This window comes from Salmo salar, chromosome 13, assembly GCF_965601325.2.
Source record: "Salmo salar chromosome 13, fSalSal1, whole genome shotgun sequence".
In the NCBI taxonomy this organism is placed as follows: domain Eukaryota; kingdom Metazoa; phylum Chordata; class Actinopteri; order Salmoniformes; family Salmonidae; genus Salmo; species Salmo salar.
This window is the reverse complement of record NC_138303.1, coordinates 104,136,837-104,161,174: the sequence shown is the minus strand read 5'-3', so window position 1 is coordinate 104,161,174 and position 24,338 is coordinate 104,136,837. Positions and strand designations below refer to the sequence as shown.

At 44.6% G+C, this 24,338-nt stretch overlaps 1 protein-coding gene and 1 non-coding gene across 5 annotated transcripts in view; both read right to left on the bottom strand.

Annotated features, from left to right (window-relative positions):
• Window positions 1-22,122, bottom strand: part of LOC106568442 (tyrosine-protein kinase JAK2) — a 99,413-nt gene extending 77,291 nt beyond the window's left edge. For 3 of the 4 annotated variants that reach the window (XM_014138772.3, XM_014138774.3, XM_014138775.3), the window contains exon 1: window positions 21,849-22,121. The gene's annotated coding sequence lies outside the window, so the exon portion shown is untranslated. Of the gene's footprint in view, window positions 1-21,848 lie in introns of all 4 variants that reach the window. The other variant, XM_045692557.2, reaches the window with a different exon arrangement.
• trnaa-ugc (transfer RNA alanine (anticodon UGC)) lies at window positions 7,766-7,841 on the bottom strand. Its single transcript has one exon. It is a non-coding gene; the product is annotated as a tRNA-Ala (tRNA).
• Window positions 22,123-24,338: the final 2,216 nt, after the last annotated feature.

Genomic DNA, 24,338 nt, shown 5'->3' with positions numbered 1-24,338 from the left:
CATCCCTGGGAAGGGTGCGTCACTTGAGTGGGTTGAGTCACTGACGTGGTCTTCCTGTCTGGGTTGGCGCCCCCCCTTGGGCTGTGCCGTGGCGGAGATGTTTGTGGGCTATACTCGGCCTTGTCCCGGGATGGTATGTTGGTGGTTGGAGATATCCCTCCAGTGGTGTGGGGGCTGTGCTTTGGCAAAGTGGGTGGGGTTATATCCTACCCGTTTGGCCCTGTCCGGGGGTTTCATCGGATGGGGCCACAGTGTCTCCAGACCCCTGCTGTCTCAGCCTCCAGTATTTATGCTGCAGTAGTTTATGTGTCGGTGGGGCTAGGGTCAGTCTGTCACATCTGGAGTATTTCTCGTGTCTTTTCCGGTGTCCTGTGTGAATTTAAATATGCTCTCTCTAATTCTCTCTTTCTCTCTCTCTCTCGGTGGACCTGAGCCCTAGGACCATGCCTCAGGACTACCTGGCTTGATGACTCCTCGCTGTCCCCAGTTCACCTGGCCGTGCTGCTGCTCCAGTTCCAACTGTTCTGCCTGCAACTATGGAACCCTGACCTGTTCACCGGACGTGCTACCTGTCCCAGATCTGCTGTCCCAGACCTGTTCACCGGACGTGCTACCTGTCCCAGACCTGCTGTTTTCAACTCTCTAGAGACAGCAGGAGCGGTAGAGATACTCTCAAAGATCGGCTATGAAAAAGCCAACTGACACTCTTGTGTTACTGACTTGTTGCACCCTCGACAACTACTATGATTATTATTATTTGACCATGCTGGTCATTTATGAACATTTGAACATCTTGGCCATGTGCTGTTATAATCTCCACCCGGCACAGCCAGAAGAGGACTGGCCACCCCTCATAGCCTGGTTCCTCTCTAGGTTTCTTCCTAGGTTTTGGCCTTTCTAGGGAGTTTTTCCTAGCCACCGTGCTTCTACACCTGCATTGCTTGCTGTTTGGGGTTTTAGGCTGGGTTTCTGTACAGCACTTTGATATATCAGCTGATGTACAAAGGGCTATATAAATAAATTTGATTATTACAAAAAAATAAAAATCGGCCGATTAATCGGTATTGGCTTTTTTGGGTCTCCAAATAATCGGTATCGGTGTTGAAAAATCATAAATCGGTCGACCTCTATTATAGGGTATTGTGTATAGATTGATGAGGGATAAAAACATTTTTTTATATATATTTTTTTTTTAGAATAAGGTAAACCTAACAAAATGTGGACAAAGTCAAGGGGTCTGAATACTTCCGACGGCACTGTTTTTATAGGTCCATTATCTTTTTCTACATACTTTCTATCTGGTTTTAGTCTTACGTTTACACTGGAAAGTGTTAGTCCATCACAAATTATTGAAATTCTCTCAATGTTTGGACTTCGCCCACAAAGATTACAATGACGGCAAAATCCCTGCAATGTCAATATTTGTATTTATTACAGATCCCCATTAGCTGCTGCCTAAGCAGCAGCTACTCTTCCTGGGGTCCAGCAAAATTAAGGCAGTTTATACAATTTTAAAACATTACAATACATTCACAACACACTGTGTGCCCCCAGGCCCGTACTCCACCACTACCACATATCTACAGTACTAACTCCATGTGTATGTATGGCGTGTATGTTATCGTGTGTGTGTGTGTGTGTGTGCGCGTGTATCTGTGCCAATGTTTGTGTTGCTTCACAGTCCCTGCTGTTCCATGAGGTGTTTTTTATCTGTTTTTTAAATCTAATTTCACTGCTGCATCAGTTACTTGATGTGGAATAAAGTTCCATGTAGTCATGGCTCTATGTAGTACTGTGTGCCTCCCATAGTCTGTTCTGGACTTGGGGACTGTGAAGAGTCCTCTGGTGGCATGTCTTGTGGGGTATGCATGGGTGTTTGAGCTGTGTGCCAGTAGTTTAGACAGACAGCTTGGTGCATTCAACATGTCAATACCTCTCATAAATAAAAGTAGTGATGAAGTCAATCTCTCCTCCACTTTCAGCCAGGAGAGATGAATATTAGCTCTCTTTGTACATCCAAGGGCCAGCCGTGCTGCCGTATTCTGAGCCAATTGCAATTTTCCTAAGTCCTTTTTTGTGGCACCTGACCACACGACTGAACAGTAGTCAAGGTGCGACAAAACTAGGGCTTGTAGGACCTGCCTTGTTGATAGGGATGTGAATCACTGTCTATGCAAGTGCTAGGCCTGCAGACTGTTGACAGTTGAATCAATAAAGTATTGAATGGAAAACAAGTTAATTCCTCAATTAGAGTTAGCAACTAAAGACGGGTGATGTTCTGAAAACAAAAGGTCAAAGTTGACTCATGTCCAGGGTGTTCTGAAAGCATTAGATTAAATCAAATCCAATTTTATTAGTCACATGCACCGAATACAACATTTCACCTTACAGTGAAATACTTACTCACAAGCCCATACCCAACAATGCAGTTTAAAAAATATGAATAATAAATATAAGTAACAAGTAATTAAAGAGCAGCAGTAAAATAACAATAGCAAAACTATATACAGGGGGGTACTGGTACAGAGTCAATGTGTGGGGCACCGGTTAGTTGAGGTATAGAATGGAGGTGGAGTTATTAAAGTGACTATGCATAGATGATAACAACAGAGAGTAGCAGCAGTGTAAAAGAAAGGGGGGAGGGGGGGGGGGGTCAAAATACTAGCATGTATGAGCAACAAGTCATCATACCAACATTCAGGTAAAAATGTGTCATTGTACTTTGGTGTCCGTCTGTGGTATAGGCGGGCATCTATACCACATTAAGGCCAATCAAAACCAGAACGAGTCGTCCATTCGTCTTCCGGCTACAATGCAGGGGAGGGTACAGTAATCACATCTAAGGTGACAGTGCTACTCTTGGGATGGCAAACTACAATATGTCTGGAGCTAAGGGTCTTGTTCTGGAGTCTTTGTTCAGCGACAGGCCTGATTTGAGGGTGGCTAGCTAGGATTCGTACAGAACAGTACAGGGGACAGGCCCATGTGAGCTGTCCTCGCCTGGCAGAGCTCAGACAGTACTGCTGGGATGGCCTGACAAGTCCATTTATCATCAGCAGCCGTCTGGAATTAGGCCTAATCTGTGATAGCCAGCCAGGGAAGCACATTATGTCTATCCTACAACATCGACATGAGCAAGAGCAAACAGCCTCAGGCTGAGATATGATAGAGATCTGAATAAAATAAAACAATTCTAGAAACTAAAATGTATCCTAATTAGGGTGTACTTTTTGCATTCTTTATTGTAGTGGCATCTCATCGGAATTTGCTCGATGACTTCTAGATGCTACGTAGTGAAGCAAACAATTATCTGCAGGTAGCAAGATTGATGCTGCTTAGCGTTGCTGAGTCAGTGACCACCACCTACCTCAGATTGAAACCTGATGATTCATAGGTAAGCTGTTGTCAGCCTAAAGCTGAAGGATAGAAAAGTACTGGGAAATAGTATGAGTAACAGCACCAGAGGGACAGTATCATCATGTCAAACGGTAGGCTTGCATCATATACTCTGCCTCATCTCCTCTCTCTCTTGGATTGCTTTTGTATCATTGTTTATCAATACATCTTATTATAAAAGTATGGTTATTATACATTATGGTTATCATAATTGTTGGTGTAATTACAGGATCTTAAAATTGTATTTTTGTATCATCTTTGTTCCACCACGTGAAACATCTAACTGGTCACTGCAACCGTAAAGAAATGTGCAAATTGCTACCTTCACACAACAGATAGATGTCTACCCCCATCGTAACCAGGTATGACATGGAAACAAAGGTGAGAATACATACAGTAGGTTATATGTTGTACTTAAATAAATACAGTAAGTTATACAGGACAATTCCACATTAACAGATCGACACCGAGCGTGTTTCTCAATATGCATACTACTGTACACTCTTACGCTCTGAGTGCATTCTCCGACCACTTTCTCTTGATTACGTTCTTGTGAGGACGAGAGTGTGGAGAACGTATAAAACATTCCATTTGATAAGCACTCCCCCTACTGTATTACCTCACGCTGAGCAGCACTCCCCCTACTGTATTACCTCACGCTGAGCAGCACTCCTCCTACTGTATTACCTCACGCTGAGCAGCACTCCCCCTACTGTATTACCTCACGCTGAGCAGCACTCCTCCTACTGTATTACCTCACGCTGAGCAGCACTCCCCCTACTGTATTACCTCACGCTGAGCAGCACTCCCCCTACTGTATTACCTCACGCTGAGCAGCACTCCCCCTACTGTATTACCTCACGCTGAGCAGCACTCCCCCTACTGTATTACCTCACGCTGAGCAGCACTCCCCCTACTGTATTACCTCACGCTGAGCAGCACTCCTCCTACTGTATTACCTCACGCTGAGCAGCACTCCCCCTACTGTATTACCTCACGCTGAGCAGCACTCCCCCTACTGTATTACCTCACGCTGAGCAGCACTCCCCCTACTGTATTACCTCACGCTGAGCAGCACTCCCCCTACTGTATTACCTCACGCTGAGCAGCACTCCCCCTACTGTATTACCTCACGCTGAGCAGCACTCCCCCTACTGTATTACCTCACGCTGAGCAGCACTCCCCCTACTGTATTACCTCACGCTGAGCAGCACTCCCCCTACTGTATTACCTCACGCTGAGCCGCACTCCCCCTACTGTATTACCTCACGCTGAGCCGCACTCCCCCTACTGTATTACCTCACGCTGAGCCGCACTCCCCCTACTGTATTACCTCACGCTGAGCAGCACTCCCCCTACTGTATTACCTCACGCTGAGCAGCACTCCCCCTACTGTATTACCTCACGCTGAGCAGCACTCCCCCTACTGTATTACCTCACGCTGAGCAGCACTCCCCCTACTGTATTACCTCACGCTGAGCAGCACTCCCCCTACTGTATTACCTCACGCTGAGCAGCACTCCCCCTACTGTATTACCTCACGCTGAGCAGCACTCCCCCTACTGTATTACCTCACGCTGAGCCGCACTCCCCCTACTGTATTACTTCACGCTGAGCAGCACTCCCCCTACTGTATTACCTCACGCTGAGCAGCACTCCCCCTACTGTATTACCTCACGCTGAGCAGCACTCCTCCTACTGTATTACCTCACGCTGAGCAGCACTCCCCCTACTGTATTACCTCACGCTGAGCAGCACTCCCCCTACTGTATTACCTCACGCTGTGCAGCACTCCCCCTACTGTATTACCTCACGCTGAGCAGCACTCCCCCTACTGTATTACCTCACGCTGAGCAGCACTCCCCCTACTGTATTACCTCACGCTGAGCAGCACTCCCCCTACTGTATTACCTCACGCTGAGCCGCACTCCCCCTACTGTATTACTTCACGCTGAGCAGCACTCCCCCTACTGTATTACCTCACGCTGAGCAGCACTCCCCCTACTGTATTACCTCACGCTGAGCAGCACTCCTCCTACTGTATTACCTCACGCTGAGCAGCACTCCCCCTACTGTATTACCTCACGCTGAGCAGCACTCCCCCTACTGTATTACCTCACGCTGAGCAGCACTCCCCCTACTGTATTACCTCACGCTGAGCAGCACTCCCCCTACTGTATTACCTCACGCTGTGCAGCACTCCCCCTACTGTATTACCTCACGCTGAGCAGCACTCCCCTACTGTATTACCTCACGCTGAGCAGCACTCCCCCTACTGTATTACCTCACGCTGAGCAGCACTCCCCCTACTGTATTACCTCACGCTGAGCAGCACTCCCCCTACTGTATTACCTCACGCTGAGCAGCACTCCCCTACTGTATTACCACACGCTGAGCAGCACTCCCCCTACTGTATTACCTCACGCTGAGCAGCACTCCCCCTACTGTATTACCTCACGCTGAGCAGCACTCCCCCTACTGTATTACCTCACGCTGAGCAGCACTCCCCCTACTGTATTACCTCACGCTGAGCAGCACTCCCCCTACTGTATTACCTCACGCTGAGCAGCACTCCCCCTACTGTATTACCTCACGCTGAGCAGCACTCCCCCTACTGTATTACCTCACGCTGAGCAGCACTCCCCCTACTGTATTACCTCACGCTGAGCAGCACTCCCCCTACTGTATTACCTCACGCTGAGCAGCACTCCCCCTACTGTATTACCTCACGCTGAGCAGCACTCCCCCTACTGTATTACCTCACGCTGAGCAGCACTCCCCCTACTGTATTACCTCACGCTGAGCAGCACTCCCCCTACTGTATTACCTCACGCTGAGCAGCACTCCCCCTACTGTATTACCTCACGCTGAGCAGCACTCCCCCTACTGTATTACCTCACGCTGAGCAGCACTCCCCCTACTGTATTACCTCACGCTGAGCAGCACTCCCCCTACTGTATTACCTCACGCTGAGCAGCACTCCCCCTACTGTATTACCTCACGCTGAGCAGCACTCCCCCTACTGTATTACCTCACGCTGAGCAGCACTCCTCCTACTGTATTACCTCACGCTGAGCAGCACTCCCCCTACTGTATTACCTCACGCTGAGCAGCACTCCCCCTACTGTATTACCTCACGCTGAGCAGCACTCCCTCTACTGTATTACCTCACGCTGAGCAGCACTCCCCCTACTGTATTACCTCACGCTGTGCAGCACTCCCCCTACTGTATTACCTCACGCTGAGCAGCACTCCCCTACTGTATTACCTCACGCTGAGCCGCACTCCCCCCTACTGTATTACCTCACGCTGAGCAGCACTCCCCCTACTGTATTACCTCACGCTGAGCAGCACTCCCCCTACTGTATTACCTCACGCTGAGCAGCACTCCCCCTACTGTATTACCTCACGCTGAGCAGCACTCCCCCTACTGTATTACCTCACGCTGAGCAGCACTCCCCCTACTGTATTACCTCACGCTGAGCAGCACTCCCCTACTGTATTACCTCACGCTGAGCAGCACTCCCCCTACTGTATTACCTCACGCTGAGCAGCACTCCCCCTACTGTATTACCTCACGCTGAGCAGCACTCCCCTACTGTATTACCTCACGCTGAGCAGCACTCCCCCTACTGTATTACCTCACGCTGAGCAGCACTCCCCTACTGTATTACCTCACGCTGAGCAGCACTCTCCCTACTGTATTACCTCACGCTGAGCAGCACTCCCCTTACTGTATTACCTCACGCTGAGCAGCACTCTCCCTACTGTATTACCTCACGCTGAGCAGCACTCCTCCTACTGTATTACCTCACGCTGAGCAGCACTCCCCCTACTGTATTACCTCACGCTGAGCAGCACTCCCCCTACTGTATTACCTCACGCTGAGCAGCACTCCCCCTACTGTATTACCTCACGCTGAGCAGCACTCCCCCTACTGTATTACCTCACGCTGAGCAGCACTCCCCTACTGTATTACCTCACGCTGCAACTTCCCCTTTTCTGAACCTTCTTCCAGTCAGGACAATGACAACAATAGAGACCAAACAAGATATACACAAAGCAAACGTTTTACTTCATAATTATCTGCTAGCTATATGTGAATCGTAATAACTAGATAGTTTAAACAGGCAGAAATGACCTTAAACTAAATGTTTAACAAGGTAGATGTCAATTCTTCGTGCGTCGCTAGCTAGCTACCAATTCTTTGTGGCCATCTAGCTAGCTAACAATAGTAGCTAGCCAGTTCGCCCAATTGAATTACTATTTACATTTTAGTCATTTAGCAGACGCTCTTATCCAGAGCGACTTACAGTAGTGAATGCATACATTTCATACATTTTTTTTTTTGTCTTTTTTTTTTTTGTACTGGTCCCCCGTGGGAATCGAACCCACAACCTTGGCGTTGCAAACACCATGCTCTACCAACTGAGCTACACGGGACCACGTGTACTATGGGCTTGCGATCATCACACACTACAGTGGGTAGACAGGTAAACCTGCCAAAATTAACACAGTACCTATTTATTAACATATCAAGATAAAATATAGTAGTCAGGCAACATATGATATGTGAATGGGTAATATTTCATTCCAAAGCCAGAGTTTATTGTCTCTTGCTTCAGCTCAAATAATGTCCGCCATTGATTTCCATTGAAGCTTACATCTATGCATTCTTCAAAACATGTACAAAAGGATTACGCGTCAGAGAAGTGTCCCTCCGTGCTCCGTTTCGCAGACTTTGATTAGGACTCATCCTCCGACCCTCCTGTGCTCGGAGCACAGTAGTACGCATTTTGAGAAACACCCCGAGACTCTGATTTATTTTCACTTTAAAAATGCATGTCAAACAAAAACCAATGATTAAGTTAAACAAACAACTCCATGCACAAGGACTACTTTTGTACAATTTTCACAGAACATTTTACCAGAACACATTTCCTTGAAGAACAGTGCTGATACAAAGTTTGGTAAGCGAATGACGGCACAAACAGCACAAACTGTCATTCTGTTACCAAACTTTGCATTTTCAAGTGTAAGATCAGTCTCAGGGTCACTATTACCGTGGTAATCGCCCATAAGAGACATTTTCACACATATCACAAACATTGCTGCCAAACCTCTTGCCAAAAAAGGGCCTCCTACCTACAGTACAGGAAGCATCCTAGATCAGCACTCCTACTCTGAGACGCTTGATACACAACCCCTGGTTTCAAACACTGTAGCTCAATTGTCTTTCTCAAAGAAGACCTAGCCCTATAGACCCAAAACTTCCATTCTCAAACTGGCCCACAAAACTTCAGCCTGTGTTGGTGTACCGTTGTGTGGCCAGACTAATGATTTGACGGATCTGAAATTACCGGAAATAAACTTGATGAATGAACCGATAGAGAAGCACATCTGAAATGCTGATCTAACTCAACAGACTGTGTGCAATTCATGTATAGGACTAATGTATGAATGACATAGGCTATGCTATAGCAGAAAATGATCTGCTCATATCTGATCTTAGCATGCTGTAAGCCTACAGTACACTTTCAGTCTACCTTGCTACCTGTGTGTGCACTGACAGAAAGTCCAAGGGTAAACATCCTATACATGAGATGAGGTCATATGGTTTGAATAAGTAGGCCTAAATGGTTTTACTGCTGTCAACACATGCCGTATCCTAGGTCAAACAAATCTCAGCACACAGAGGAGAGGTAGGCAACTTGGGAAATGTGGCAGTGCTACTGCAGCCCAGTATGTTTAGTGTTGTAAACCTAACTGCCAGTCTTCATGTTAGCGTTGCCATAACAAGCTAGGCTTCCTTGCCTCCAACCCAGCTATTGGCACTCCTATAAAATATATATATAATTCAGAAAGTATTCAAGGGTTTCCATGATATGCAACTTTGACAGATTAAGGTTAGTGATACATCTTTTAATTGGTGCAGTGAAACTAGGCTACACTGACTTCTTCTGTAAAGATGATGACTACATTACATTTTAGTCATTTAGCAGACGCTCTTATCCAGAGAGACTTACAGTAGTGAGTGCATACATTTCATACATTTTTTTTGTTTGTTGTTGTAGTGGCCCCCCGTGGGAATCGAACCCACAACCCTGGCATTGCAAACACCATGCTCTACCAACTGAGCCACAGGGAAGACTACCCAGGAGCACATGCTCCTGGGTGGGCTCTGTGTGCTCCTGGGTGGGCTCTGTGTGCTCCTGGGTGGGCTCCGTGTGCTCCTGGGTGGGCTCCGTGTGCTCCTGGGTGGGCTCCGTGTGCTCCTGGGTGGGTTCTGTGTTTTTTTTAGCTGTAGTTACTTACTGGGTATGCTGTGTTTATATCTATACACATTTTCTATGATCTGTATGTTTTCATTGGAACCCAGGACTCCCTGGAAAACAGTGCCAATTGTTACTGAGTGGACTATCCTGGCTAAATAAATCAAACCAAACTCGGGTATTTACTGCCATTATGCTGCTAGCACATTACGTTTCATAACCATAAAGATGCAAACCAGGTTCAGGCTAAACCAGGTCCACATTAACCAGCAGCAAACCAGGTTCAGGCTAAACCAGGTCCACATTAACCAGCAGCAAACCACGCTCAGGCTAAACCAGGTCCACATTAACCAGCAGCAAACCACACACAGGCTAAACCAGGTCCACATTAACCAGCAGCAAACCACGTTCAGGCTAAACCAGGTCCACATTAACCAGCAGCAAACCACGCTCAGGCTAAACCAGGTCCACATTAACCAGCAGCAAACCAGGTTCAGGCTAAACCAGGTCCACATTAACCAGCAGCAAACCACACACAGGCTAAACCAGGTCCACATTAACCAGCAGCAAACCACGCTCAGGCTAAACCAGGTCCACATTAACCAGCAGCAAACCACACACAGGCTAAACCAGGTCCACATTAACCAGCAGCAAACCACGCTCAGGCTAAACCAGGTCCACATTAACCAGCAGCAAACCAGGTTCAGGCTAAACCAGGTCCACATTAACCAGCAGCAAATCACGCTCAGGCTAAACCAGGTCCACATTAACCAGCAGCAAACCACGCTCAGGCTAAACCAGGTCCACATTAACCAGCAGAAAACCACGCTCAGGCTAAACCAGGTCCACATTAACCAGCAGCAAACCAGGTTCAGGCTAAACCAGGTCCACATTAACCAGCAGCAAACCACACACAGGCTAAACCAGGTCCACATTAACCAGCAGCAAACCAGGTTCAGGTTAAACCAGGTCCACATTAACCAGCAGCAAACCAGGTTCAGGCTAAACCAGGTCCACATTAACCAGCAGCAAACCAGGTTCAGGCTAAACCAGGTTCACACCACAGCTTGTTATTGTGCTTCACTTCTACACTGTGGTGTCCCTGCAGACCGACGACGGCAGGAGAAAGAAAAAGTAAAAAGACGTGAACATAACAGTAGGTTGGCATGTAAACATACTGCCTTAACCTTACAGTGTGAATATTTACGCAGCACTTTGACACCACCTCTATTAGAACTCCAGTAGCCCAGAAAGAGCAGAACATGTCCTTCCTCTATGTTAAGCAAAATTGAAAAGTGAACTGACACCACTTCACACAGCTGTTGTTCAGTCTCATACGTCATCAGCTGAGCTAGTCTAAAACTCCTAAAAGGTGGGTGGAGTTAATCAAAGGGTGTCTCCCAAATGGCACCCTATTCCCTATATAGTGCACTACTTTTTGACAAGAGCCCTATTGGGAATAGGGTGACATTTGGGGCACAGCCATGCCAATGTCAATTAGGCTAGCTCAGTGTTCCTTCCACAGTCTCCATGCCAATGTCAATTAGGCTAGCTCAGTGTTCCTTCCACAGTCTCTATGCCAATGTCAATTAGGCTAGCTCAGTGTTCCTTCCACAGTCTCTATGCCAATGTCAATTAGGCTAGCTCAGTGTTCCTTCCACAGTCTCTATGCCAATGTCAATTAGGCTAGCTCAGTGTTCCTTCCACAGTCTCTATGCCAATGTCAATTAGGCTAGCTCAGTGTTCCTTCCACAGTCTCTATGCCAATGTCAATTAGGCTAGCTCAGTGTTCCTTCCACAGTCTCTATGCCAATGTCAATTAGGCTAGCTCAGTGTTCCTTCCACAGTCTCTATGCCAATGTCAATTAGGCTAGCTCAGTGTTCCTTCCACAGTCTCTATGCCAATGTCAATTAGGCTAGCTCAGTGTTCCTTCCACAGTCTCCATGCCAATGTCAATTAGGCTAGCTCAGTGTTCCTTCCACAGTCTCCATGCCAATGTCAATTAGGCTAGCTCAGTGTTCCTTCCACAGTCTCCATGCCAATGTCAATTAGGCTAGCTCAGTGTTCCTTCCACAGTCTCCATGCCAATGTCAATTAGGCTAGCTCAGTGTTCCTTCCACAGTCTCCATGCCAATGTCAATTAGGCTAGCTCAGTGTTCCTTCCACAGTCTCCATGCCAATGTCAATTAGGCTAGCTCAGTGTTCCTTCCACAGTCTCCATGCCAATGTCAATTAGGCTAGCTCAGTGTTCCTTCCACAGTCTCCATGCCAATGTAAATTAGGCTAGCTCAGTGTTCCTTCCACAGTCTCCATGCCAATGTCAATTAGGCTAGCTCAGTGTTCCTTCCACAGTCTCCATGCCAATGTCAATTAGGCTAGCTCAGTGTTCCTTCCACAGTCTCCATGCCAATGTCAATTAGGCTAGCTCAGTGTTCCTTCCACAGTTTTGGTGAAACAATAAAAACACGCTGCATGGGGTTCTCCCTGATAAATCCTCTAAACCACGACACAGAACCCCCCTCACTTGTTTAGATCACACACACACACACACACACACACACACACACACACACACACACACACACAAAACTATGTACGTACTCCTAGTTTGTCAATGGTGTTTTGCTGTTATCGGCCTGCAGGCAGAGAGAGTTAGCCTACTTGTTCCAGGCTTATCAGAGCTTTGGGGGAAACTGGGGTCAACCACTATCACTGCAGCCAGACTATGTCCTGTAGGCTGCCCTGCCTTGATGTCACATGGCTTGCTACATCTTCTCTAATGGGTCTACAACTCTCACAAATGCTCCCGTCCTCGGTCCTGTCACCAACCTAACGTCAAAATGCACTGCATCCGAGGCATATTCACACAAGAGTTCTACCACTGGACACGGAATTCATGAGCAGGATGTTGTAAAGACGCAAAGCTTGTGTAAAGATGACAGGCAGCGCACGACAACGAGGAAGCTGCTCAAACACCCATCTTCACAGGCTGCTGTAGTGGTGAGGTGGTAGCAACAAGCATGGCCCCCTACCAACTCCACAATCAGGTCAATCACAAGGCATTATGGCAGAGAAACATTGACAGAATGTTCCATGGTTAGGTTGAGGGGTGGTTGGGTGTAGTTACCATACCAGCCAAGGGTATTCAGATCTTACCCTAAGACATCCAGACTAGTGCTGGTTCTGTTCTACCTGATAATGAATTGAACCCACTAGTCCATGAGTAGAGGGGAAGACTGAAGAAAAAAACGCAGTGGAAATGGCTTGGAGGTCAATATTTTAATTTGTGGGCACAATACTATACACAGGAAGCTATAGGGGAAAGGTGAGGGGAAGCCCCATAATGCTGCATTATGGCAGAGGAACATTGACAGCATGTTAGTTTTCAGGCAAGGGATGTGGGATAAGGGGCTTTGAGACTTGTACTGATTATGCTACTTCTGCCATGCAGGAGAGACAGCAGCTCCGAGTTGACCTGTGGTTGTCAGGTCTGCTACCTGGAATAATCCCCTCACACAGCTAAGCCAGTTTGTTTCATCCAACAAATACTGTGGGTCCTCTATGCTGGCTGACGCAAGCCAACAAAGCCAATCAGACGTCCTGTGAGAGAGAAACGAAGGACTGGCACTCAACTTGATGTATTGTGTGCTGTATAGGGGAGAAGTGACCAATGAGTGGACACTTGATCATCATATTTGCATAGAAACTGAAAGCTGCAAATACACTGAACAAAAATATAAAGGGAACATGTAAAGTGTTAGTCCCGTGTTTCATGAGCTGAAATAAAATATCACCGAATTTTTCCCATACACACGAAGAGCTTACTTCTCTCAAACGTTGTAAACAAATTTTTTACATCCATGTTAGTGAGCATTTCTCCTTTGCCAAGATAATCCATCCACCTGACTGGTGTGGCATATCATGAAGCTGACTAAAAAGCATGATCATTACTAGAGGTCGACCGATTATGATTTTTCAACGCCGATACCGATTATTGGAGGACCAAAAAAGCCAATACGGGATTAATAACCGGTCCGTATTTTATCTAACGGGTGGCATCCCTAAGTCTAAATATTCCTGTTACATTGCACAACCTTCAAAGGTATGTCATAATTACGTAAAATTCAGGCAAATTAGTTTGCAACGAGCCAGGCAATGAACGCAAGAGCAGTGACACAATTTCATGTTAGCAGGCAATATTAACTAAATATGCAGGTTTAAAAATATATACTTGTGTATTGATTTTAAAGAAAGGCATTGATGTTTATGGTTGGGTACATTGGTGCAATGACAGTGCTTTTTTCGCAAATGCGCTTGTTAAATCATCACCCGTTTGTCGAAGTAGGCTGTGATTCAATGATAAATTAACAGGCACCGCATCGATTATATGCAACGCAGGACAAGCTAGAAAACAACTACACATAGTTGATGATATTACTAGTTTAACTAGTGATTATGTTAAGATTCATTGTTTTTTATATGGAGTTTAATGCTAGCTAGCAACTTACCTTGGCTCCGTGCTGCACTCGTGTAACAAGTGGTCAGCCTGCCACGCAGTCTCTTCGTGGAGTGCAATGTCATCGGCCATAATCGGTGTCCAAAAATGCCAATTACCGATAGTTATGAACACTTAAAATCGGCCCTAATTAATCGGCCATGCCGGTCGACCTCTAATACACACAAACTATCTAGGTCAAATAGGGGAGAGGCGCTGTGCCGTGAGGTGTTGCTTTATCTGTTTGTTGAAACCAGGTTTGCTGTTTATTTGAGCAATACCGGCTCTATATAATACTGTACGTTTCCTTGCATTTTTTTTCTGGATTTGGGGACTGTGAAAAGACCCCTGGTGACGTCTGTGTGTGTGTGTCAGAGCTGTGTGTAAGTTGACTATGCAAACAATTTGGGATTTTCAACACATTAATGTTTCTTATAAAAAGAAGTGATGCAGTCAGTCTCTCCTCAATTCTTACCCAAGAGAAACTGGCATGCATAGTATTTGCATCAGCCCTCTGATGAAGAGCAAGATGTGGCGCTCTGTTCTGAGCCAGCTGCAGCTTAACCAGCTCTGTCCTTGCTTTTTGAAGTGTGGTGTCAAAAAAGCAGATCATGTCTATATTATGAACAGACCCTCTTCCCTTCTTTACATCCATTGAATCTATATGTTTTGACCATGACAGTTTACAATCTAAGGTAACACCAAGTAATTTAGTCTCTTCAACTTGTTCAACAGCCACACCATAACATTACCAGATTCAGCTGAGGTCTAGAACTTATGGAATGATTTGTACCAAATACAATGCTCTTAGTTTTAGAGATGTTCAGGACCAGTTTATTACTGGCCACCCATTCCAAAACAGACCGGAAATCTTTGTTAAGGGTTTCAGTGACTTCATTAGTTGTGGTTGCTGATACGTGTATGGCTGAATCATCATCATCATCATCAGCATGCATGGACACACATGCTTTGTTTAATGCCAATGGCAGGTCATTGGCAAAAGAGTAGAGGACCTAGAGAACTGCCTTGCAGTACACCACACTTCACCTAGAAAAGCTTCCATTAAAAGAAAACCCTTTAAGTTCTATTAGAAAGATATCTCTGAATCCACGCTATGGCAGAGGTTGGTTGAACAGCCAAAACACAAGTTTTTTTCAACAACAGGTTATGGTCAATAATATCAAAGGCTGCACTGAAATCTAACAGTACAGCTCCCACAATCTTCTTATCAATTCCTTTCAACCAATCATCAGTCGTTTGTGTCAGTGCAGTACATGTTGAGTGCCCTTATCTATAAGCATGCTGAATGTCTGTTGTTAATTTGTTTACATTTCTAAATTTGCAGTAAGTCAGCCAGTCAAATGTGCAGCCAGACTTATTAGCCACTCCTTACGCCTCATCTCTTTCAACTATAGTTTTTCAATTCCTCATCAATCGAAGGAGCCTTAACAGTTCTAACAGTCAGTTTCTATGCAGGTGGAAGAAGCAATTTCATAAATTCATCAAAACATTTATTTTTACTGCTCTAATTATGTTGGTAACCAGTTTATAATAGCCATACCCATGACTCCGTGTTTTGTCATACTCATGGTATACTGTGTTATATACTACGGCTTTCCCCCAATCAGCATTCAATGCTTGACCCACCCAGTTTATAAATATGTATATACTGTATATCACACCTTTTCTATGTGAATTTGGTCAGGTCACCAAAGAAGTTACATATTGTAGTTTTAAGGCTATGTTCATTGTTGGCATCATTACATCTCTGAGCTGCTTCCCAAAACCATTGTTACTAAAGTTGCTCTTGAAAACACTCGTTATTTAATGACCAACTCTGACCACTCCTAGAACAGCTAAGTATGTCGTTAAATGCCCCCCCCCCCCCCCCTCCGCGTCACTTATCACAATCTCCACAAAAAACAAAATCAAGATGTTTATCTGTTTTTCTGTGACCGCTGACAGCTTCAGAATGACTGTGACAGTGACTACAAATACAGTTGCCCATTTATTTGCTTAACAAGTGACGGGTATAAAGACACTTCCCATGAAAACCGAGATTACTGTGTTAAAAGATAAATACAGTATAGACTACAAAGACCTATATATTTTAATTATATTAAAATCAATTTCATGTTAATTCAACTGAGTTTTATTTAGCTATTTGTACGCTACTCTGACATTTTTGCCTCGACACAGCCTATTTCATGATGTTTAACGTGCACAATGATGTGCCAAATCTTGATTTAGTACATTTACATTTATGTCATTTAGCAGACGCTCTTATCCAGAGCGATTTACAAATTGGTGCATTCACCTTATGATATCATATGATAGTACATTATTATAGGGTAAGCATTAGAATAAGCCACCTCAATATTTGTAGCCGTCCGTGATATCTCTCTAGGAGCTGATCCGTCGTCATTATTGTGGAATAATTCTAATGTTAAGGTAAGATTGGAAAGGGAGAATGCTGATCCGAGAGCAGTGCTTCCTTTCTTTCGATCCTATCAATCGCTAGGTGCCTCAACGATGCACCTAGCGACTGTTGTCTCTGCATGGTATTTTGGGAAACGCATGTTACATCTTCGGCCGTTGTAGGAAAGATGCATCGTTAAAACACTCGTAAGCCTAAGTTCCATTGCTATCGGAAAACTGTGCCCTGGTCTGCCCTAGAAAAAGCCTATGTAAATTACGATTGCCAGAACGGCCCCTTGAAGTATCTAAAAAATATATATATATTTTTGGCCTTACTGCTATTAGCCCATACAAACACACTGAATAACAGATAAACTACAGAGAGTCCCCAAAAAATCTAAAGGAAGTTTGTTCTGAAGTGTCTGTTCTATATCTGAGCGATATAAGAAAGATCAGGAAACACCATTTTTTTAGGACATGTATTTAACCAGTTATTTTTGTAACTTAACAGTCTCCATATACAGTACCAGTCAAAAGTTTGGACACCTACTCATTCCAGGGTTTTTCTTCTATTTTTACTATTATCTATATGGAAGAATAATAGTGAAGACATCAAAACTATGAAATAACACATATGGATTCATGTCGTAACCAAAAAAGTGTTAACTTCTCTAGGACCAGTGGGACGATTTCGTCCCACCTACGTAACAGCCAGTGGAATCCCGTGGCGCGTTATTCAAATACCTTAGAAATGCTATTACTTCAATTTCTCAAACATATGACTATTTTACAGCTATTTAAAGACAAGACTCTCGTTAATCTAACCACACTGTCCGATTTTTCAAAAAGGCTTTACAACGAAAGCAAAACATTAGATTATGTCAGCAGAGTACCCAGCCAGAAATAATCAGACACCCATTTTTCAAGCTAGCATATGTCACAAAAAACAAAACCACAGCTAAATGCAGCACTAACCTTTGATGATCTTCATCAGATGACACTCCTAGGACATTATGTTATACAATACATGCATGTTTTGTTCAATCAAGTTCATATTTATATCAAAAAACAGCTTTTTACATTAGCATGTGACTAGCATTCCCACCGAACACTTCCGGTGAATTTACTAAATTACTCACGATAAACGTTCACAAAAAACATAACAATTATTTTAAGAATTATAGATAGAGAACTCCTTTATGCAATCGCTATGTCCGATTTTAAAATAGCTTTACGGTGAAAGCACATTTTGCAATATTCTGAGTAGATAGCCCGGCCATCACAGGCTAGCTATTTTGACACCCACCAAGTGTGGTACTCACCAAACTCAGAATTACTATTAGAAAAATGTTATTACCTTTGCTGTTCTTCGTCAGAATGCACTCCCAGGACTTCTACTTCAACAACAAATGTTGGTTTGGTTCCAAATAATCCATAGTTATATCCAAATAGCGGCGTTTTGTTCGTGCGTTCAAGACACTATCCGAAGGGTAAAGAAGGGTGACGCGCCCGACGCGTTTCGTGACAAAAAAATTCAAAATATTCCATTACCGTACTTCGAAGCATGTCAACCGCTGTTTAAAATCAATTTTTATGCGATTTTTCTCGTAAAAAAGCGATAATATTCCGACCGGGAAACCCTGTTTTCGTTCAAAGACCAAAAAATAAAAACATGGTGTCGGCTCGTGCACGCGCCTCAGTCTCATTGTTCTCAGATCGACCACTATCCAAATGCGCTACTGTTTTTCAGCCATGGCCTGCAAAGTCACCATTCATCGTTCTGGCGCCATCTGAGAGCCTATGGGAGCGTTAGAAAATGTCACGTTATGCCAGAGATTCCCTGTTTTGGTTAGAGATGATCAAGAAGGCCAAGAAATAGTCAGAGAGAGCGCGTCCTGTTTGGAATCTCAGGTTTTGGCCTGCCAAATGAGTTCTGTTATACTCACAGACACCATTCAAACAGTTTTAGAAACTTTAGGGTGTTTTCTATCCAAATCAAACAATTATATGCATATTCTAGTTACTGGGCAGGAGTAGTAACCAGATTAAATTGGGTACGTTTTTTATCCGGCCGTGCAAATACTGCCCCCTATCCCCAACAGGTTAACCTGTAAGCCAACCGCACCAATGTGTCGGATGAAACACCGTACACCTGGCGACTGTGTCAGCGTACACTGCACCCGGCCTACCACAGGAGTCGCTAGTGCGCAATAGGCCAAATGTGCGCCGCCCCATGGGTCTCCCGGTCACGGCCAGCTGCGAAAGAACCTGGACTCAAACCCAGAATCTCTAGTGGCACAGCGATGCAGTGCCTTAGACCACTGCTACTTGGGAGGCCCTATCATTTGTTTTTCAACGGGACAATGACCCAAAACACACCTCCAGGCTGTGTAAGGGCTATTTGACTAAGAAGGAGAGTGATGGAGTGCTGCATCAGATGGCCTGTCCTCCACAATCACCCGACCTCAACCCAATTGAAATTGTTTGGAATGAGTTGGACCGCAGACTGAAGGAAAAGCAGCCATCAAGTGCTCAGCATATGTGGAAACTCCTTCAAAACTGTTGGAAAAGCATTCCAGGTGAAGCAGGTTCAGAGAATGCCAAGAGTGTGCAAAGCGTCATCAAGGCAAAGGGTAGTTACTTTAAAGAATCTAAAATAAAATATATTTTGATTTGTTTAATACATTTTTGGTTACTACATGATTCCATATGTGTTATTTCATAGTTTTGATATCTCACTATTATTCTACAATGTAGAAAATAGTAAAAATAAAGAAAAACCCTTGATAGGAGTTGGTGTTCAAAATTTTGACTGGTACTGTATGTCCAGCTCATTAAACACAAGTCTTAGAAGAGGTAGATCTGTCCTATGCTTCCTGTTCTTAAGTTTAATTGTATTTATTTTACTTCGGTTTTGTACACCAGCTTTAAACAGCTGAAAACACATTATTTGGGGTTATGGAAAAGATGTCGCAGCGGTTTAGATTGTACAATGATTCTCTACACTAAAATTGCTTGTTTTGTCACATAATCAGAAATTAGGCAGACTACTGGAATTTTAGTAAATGGCGGTTCTGCATAGCGTATATTTAAGATGCTTTTAGGAAACCAGGCTCAGGGCTTTTGGCACCTCTAGGTTGCTACTCAGTAGCCAGCCAGCAGAGCTCTTGACTTCATGCTCCAGACAGGACACGTTACAACCTTATTCAAAAACGGATATAATTCATTTGTTTCCTCATCAATCTACACACAATACCCGATAATGACAAAAGCGGAAAAACAGGTTTTTAGAAATGTTTGCAAATGTTTTAAAAATAAAAAACAGAAATACCTTATTTACATGAGTATTCAGACCCTTTGCTATAAGACAAAAAATTGAGCTCAGGTGCATCCTGTTTCCATTGATCATCCTTGAGATGTTTCTACAACTTGATTGGAGTCCACCTGTGGTAAATTCAATTGATTGGACATGACTTGGAAAGGCACACATCTGTCTATATTAGGTCCCACAGTTGACAGTGCATGTCGGAGCAAAAACCAAGCCATGAGGTCAAAGGAATTGTCTGTAGAGCTCTGAGACAGGATTGTGTCGAGGCACAGATCTGAGGACATTTATGCAGCATTGAAGGTCCCCAAGAACACAGTGGCCTCCATCAATCTTAAATGGAAGATGTTTGGAACCACCAAGACTCTTCCTAGAGCTGGCTGCCCTGCCAAACTGAGCAATCGGGGGAGAAGGGCCATGGTCAGGGAGGTGACCAAGAACCCGACAGTCACTCTGACAGAGCTCCAGAGTTCCTCTGGAGATGGGAGAACCTTCCAGAAGGACAACCATCTCTGCAGAACTCCACCAATCAGGCCTTTATGGTAGTCTGGCCAGACGGAAGCCACTCCTCAGTAAAAGGCACAACAGCCCACTTGGATTTTGCCAAAAGGCACCTAAAGACTCTCAGATCATGAGAGACAAGATTATTTGGCCTGATGATACCAATTTTTAACTATTTGGCCTGAATGCCAAGCATCATGTCTGGAGGAAACCTGGCACCATCCCTACGGTGAAGCATGGTGTTGGCAGCGTCATGCTGTGGGGATATTTTTCAGCAGCAGGGGCTGGGAGACTAGTCAGGATCAAGGGAAAGATGAACAGAGCAAAGTACTGAGAGCTCCTTGATGAAAACCTGCGCTCAGCACCTCAGACTGGGGTGAAGGTTCACCTTTCAACAGGACAACGACCCTAAGCACACAGCCAAGACAACACAGGAGTGGCTTCGGGACAAGTCTCAATGTCCTTCAATGGCCCAGCCACAGCCTGGACTTGAACCGGATCGAAAATCTCTGGAGAGACCTGAAAATAGCTGTGCAGCAATGTTCCCCATCCAACCTGACAGAGCTTGAGAGGATCTGCAGAGAAGAATGGGAGAAACTCCCCAAATACAGGTGTGCCAATCTTGTAGCGTCATACCCAAGACTTTAATCGCTACCAAAGGTGCTTCAAACTGAGTAAAGGATCTGAATACTTATGTAAATGTGATACTTTTTAAAAAAATACATTTGCAAACAATTATAAAACTGCTTTAGCTTTGTCAATGTGGGTGTGTAGATTGGAGAAAAATGATTTAATACATTTTAGAATAAGGCTGTAACATAACGTGGAAAAAGTCAAGGGGTATGAATACTTTCCGAATGCATCTCAGATATAGACTGTCCGTGAATCCGCGTATGCAAACCTGAGTAGATTACCTTTAACAATGGTTGGACATCTTGGAAACATTCTCCAGTTCTTATTATACCTCAGTGAGGTGACTCTTCGTTTCGTTCCGTTTGGTTCTTAAAAGGTTTCAGTAATGAATACACCCCTGGGCTGGGTTTCCCAAAAGCATCTTAGTACTAAGATCGTCTCTAGTTTCAATGGATGATCTAAGTACAACGATACTTTTGGGAAACCCAGCCAGTGTCTGTCAGTTTCGCGACGCGTTACCCCAGAAGTATCGGGATGTGTTTGAAAACTCTGTGTGTAGGAGGCACTTTGTGCTTGTATGCAGTTCATGCCCTGAGACTGACTGTCACAGTGAATCATTGAAGGAAATAGAAAATAAAATCCCCTTTTATTACTTGAAATTCCTTAATAAGAAATATACTGAAAACAGCCTCACTTGCTAATGATAACCACCCTGCTGTACAGTGAAGAGGACTAAACTAGCTTGCTGGTCAGCTAATTTATCTAGCTAACGGATAAGCGATTGACAGCAGCTGTACAGTTACTTACGTGAATGTTGCCCAACAGTTACCGTTTTGAATGTCGTGGTTGTCGCTGTTCCGAATGACAGGAGTTTTGCAGAAATCAAGACCGCTAACGTTACAGTCCGCGTGCTTCACCATTCATTTCGGCTCCTTTGTGTCACATTCATTAAAAGCCAGTAAGGCGTTATACGCGTCTATACCTCGATTGTAATATTCAACTAACTGACAAGGCAATGCCGCAATAGTGATCATTGGAAGACTCGAACTGCTCGTGCAACGAGAACCGGAAGTGACGACGGTTCAGAGGAGGAGAGGACGATTTTTAGTGGAAATGTCAGTGCACACTTCATTGCAAACTTCATTGGAAAACTGTTGTGGAGAGAGGGAGACGGTAGGGTGCAATATGTGTAGCTACAGCTCAGACTGCTGGACTGTTGAGTGGAAACTTGTTATGTGTAATGACTAGCTAGTGCAGTGTTACTATTTTGTTGTAAGGGTGCCACTTTGGGTTGAGAGAATCATTCATAGGGCTGCACATATCTTTAATTTGTTGTACTTTTTCTTCCAGTATTATCAATTGAGAGCAAATATCAAGCACATGCAATTGATTTGACGTACAGCACATCAAAAATATGTACATACACACATCAAATAGGCTACATCACATGTAATAGTTTGTGTCAGGAGCTATGGTCAGTCTGTTATATCTGGAGTATTTCTCCCGTCTTATCCGTTGTCCTGTGTGAATTAAATATGCTCCATCTAATTCTCTCCCTCCCCTCCCGGAGGACCTGAGCCCTGGGACCATGCCTCAGGACTACCTGGCCTGATGACTCATTGCTGTCCCCAGTCCACCAAGACGTGCTGCTGGTCCAGTTTCAACTGTTCTGCCTGCGGCTATGGAACCCTGACCTGTTCAATGGACATGCTACCTTGTCCCTTCTCTCTCTCTCTACCACACCTGCTGTTTCTAACTCTGAATGCTCGGCAATGAAAAGCCAACTGACATTTACTCCTGAGATGCTGACCTGTTGCACCCTCTACAACCACTGTGACTATTATTTGACCCTGCTGGTATGCTATGAACATTTGAACATCTTGGCCATGTTCTGTTATAATCTCCACCCGGCACAGCCAGAAGAGGATTGGCCACACCTCAGAGCCTGGTTCCTCTCGAGGTTTCTTCCTAGGTTCCTGCCTTTCTAGGGAGTTTTTCCTAGCCACCGTGCTTCTGCATTGCTTGCTGTTTGGGGTTTTAGGCTGGTTTTCTATATAGCACTTTGTGACAGATGTAAATTCGGCAGATGTAAATGCGCTTTATAAATAAATTAGATTTGATTGATATTAAGGGTTACCTCAGTAGTTGGGTGAGCGAAAATGTCCCTTCTGCTCCTTGACTCAATTCATTCTAAATGTATAGTCTGTTGTTGCTATCCTTGTGAGGCAATCCAGGTGTGCATTGGTCAGTCTGTTTCTCTGTTTTTGTTTCACAATGTTCATTGTTAAAAATTTTGCTTCACGTGAATAAGTGCTGACACTGCTTCAGAAGTGGATACACTGCATCTGACACAGGGCTCAAGAAATGGGTAACACCTTAGTTCACCTTGCAATGTGTCATTTGCCTGCAGGTCCACTATCTCACTCTATATTCCAGCACGGTCAGGACAGAGGGCTGTGATGACTTGGGTCAGAGAGGACACTATCTCACTCTCTATTCCAGCACGGTCAGGACAGAGGGCTGTGATGACTGGGGTCAGAGATAACACTGGCACATGAAAGAGGTTCTCAATGAAGTTAAAAAACTCCTTGTACTCCATGATATCCTTGAATTTTGACTCAAACTCCAACTTCAACTCATCCAACACACACACAAAAGCATCATAGCTGAAATGTTGCTGAATGTCTGGGTTGGATTAGTTTTTGGAAACTAACTGTCAGGTATGAGCAATGTGGTGATTTCATTTTGAAATACTGTGACCAAATGCAGCATTTTTCCCAGAGTTTTAGCTTTCCCTTGGACCTGGAGATTCACTGTGCTCGGGTGGCAGGTGATGTCAGTTAAAACAGACAGCTTTAATATCCACTGTGGATTATCCAGCTCTGGCTCCTCTCTCCCCTTGCTTGCAACAAATTCACGGAATTGAGGGAGGAGAGAGAGAAATCTTACCAAATCTCTGCCACAAGACAGCCATCTCACCTCATTGTGAAATATCATGTTGCTGTATTCTGTCTGGTATTCCTCCAGCAACTGGCGTAATTGCCGGTTATTCAGTGCCCTCGCAATAATAATGTTCACCACGCGCACCACTCGCTGCATCACATTCTGTAAGTCACAGTCTTTGAGTTTAGCCACAAGTGCTTCCTGATGAATGATACAACGAAATGTAACAAATTTGGGAATATCCTCATCAGGCCTATGAGTCCTTTCTCCTTCCCTCGCATGTTTGGGTGCCGTCAGTGCACACAGATGCCAGATTTGACCAGTCAATATTATTATCAGCAAAAAAAATTAACA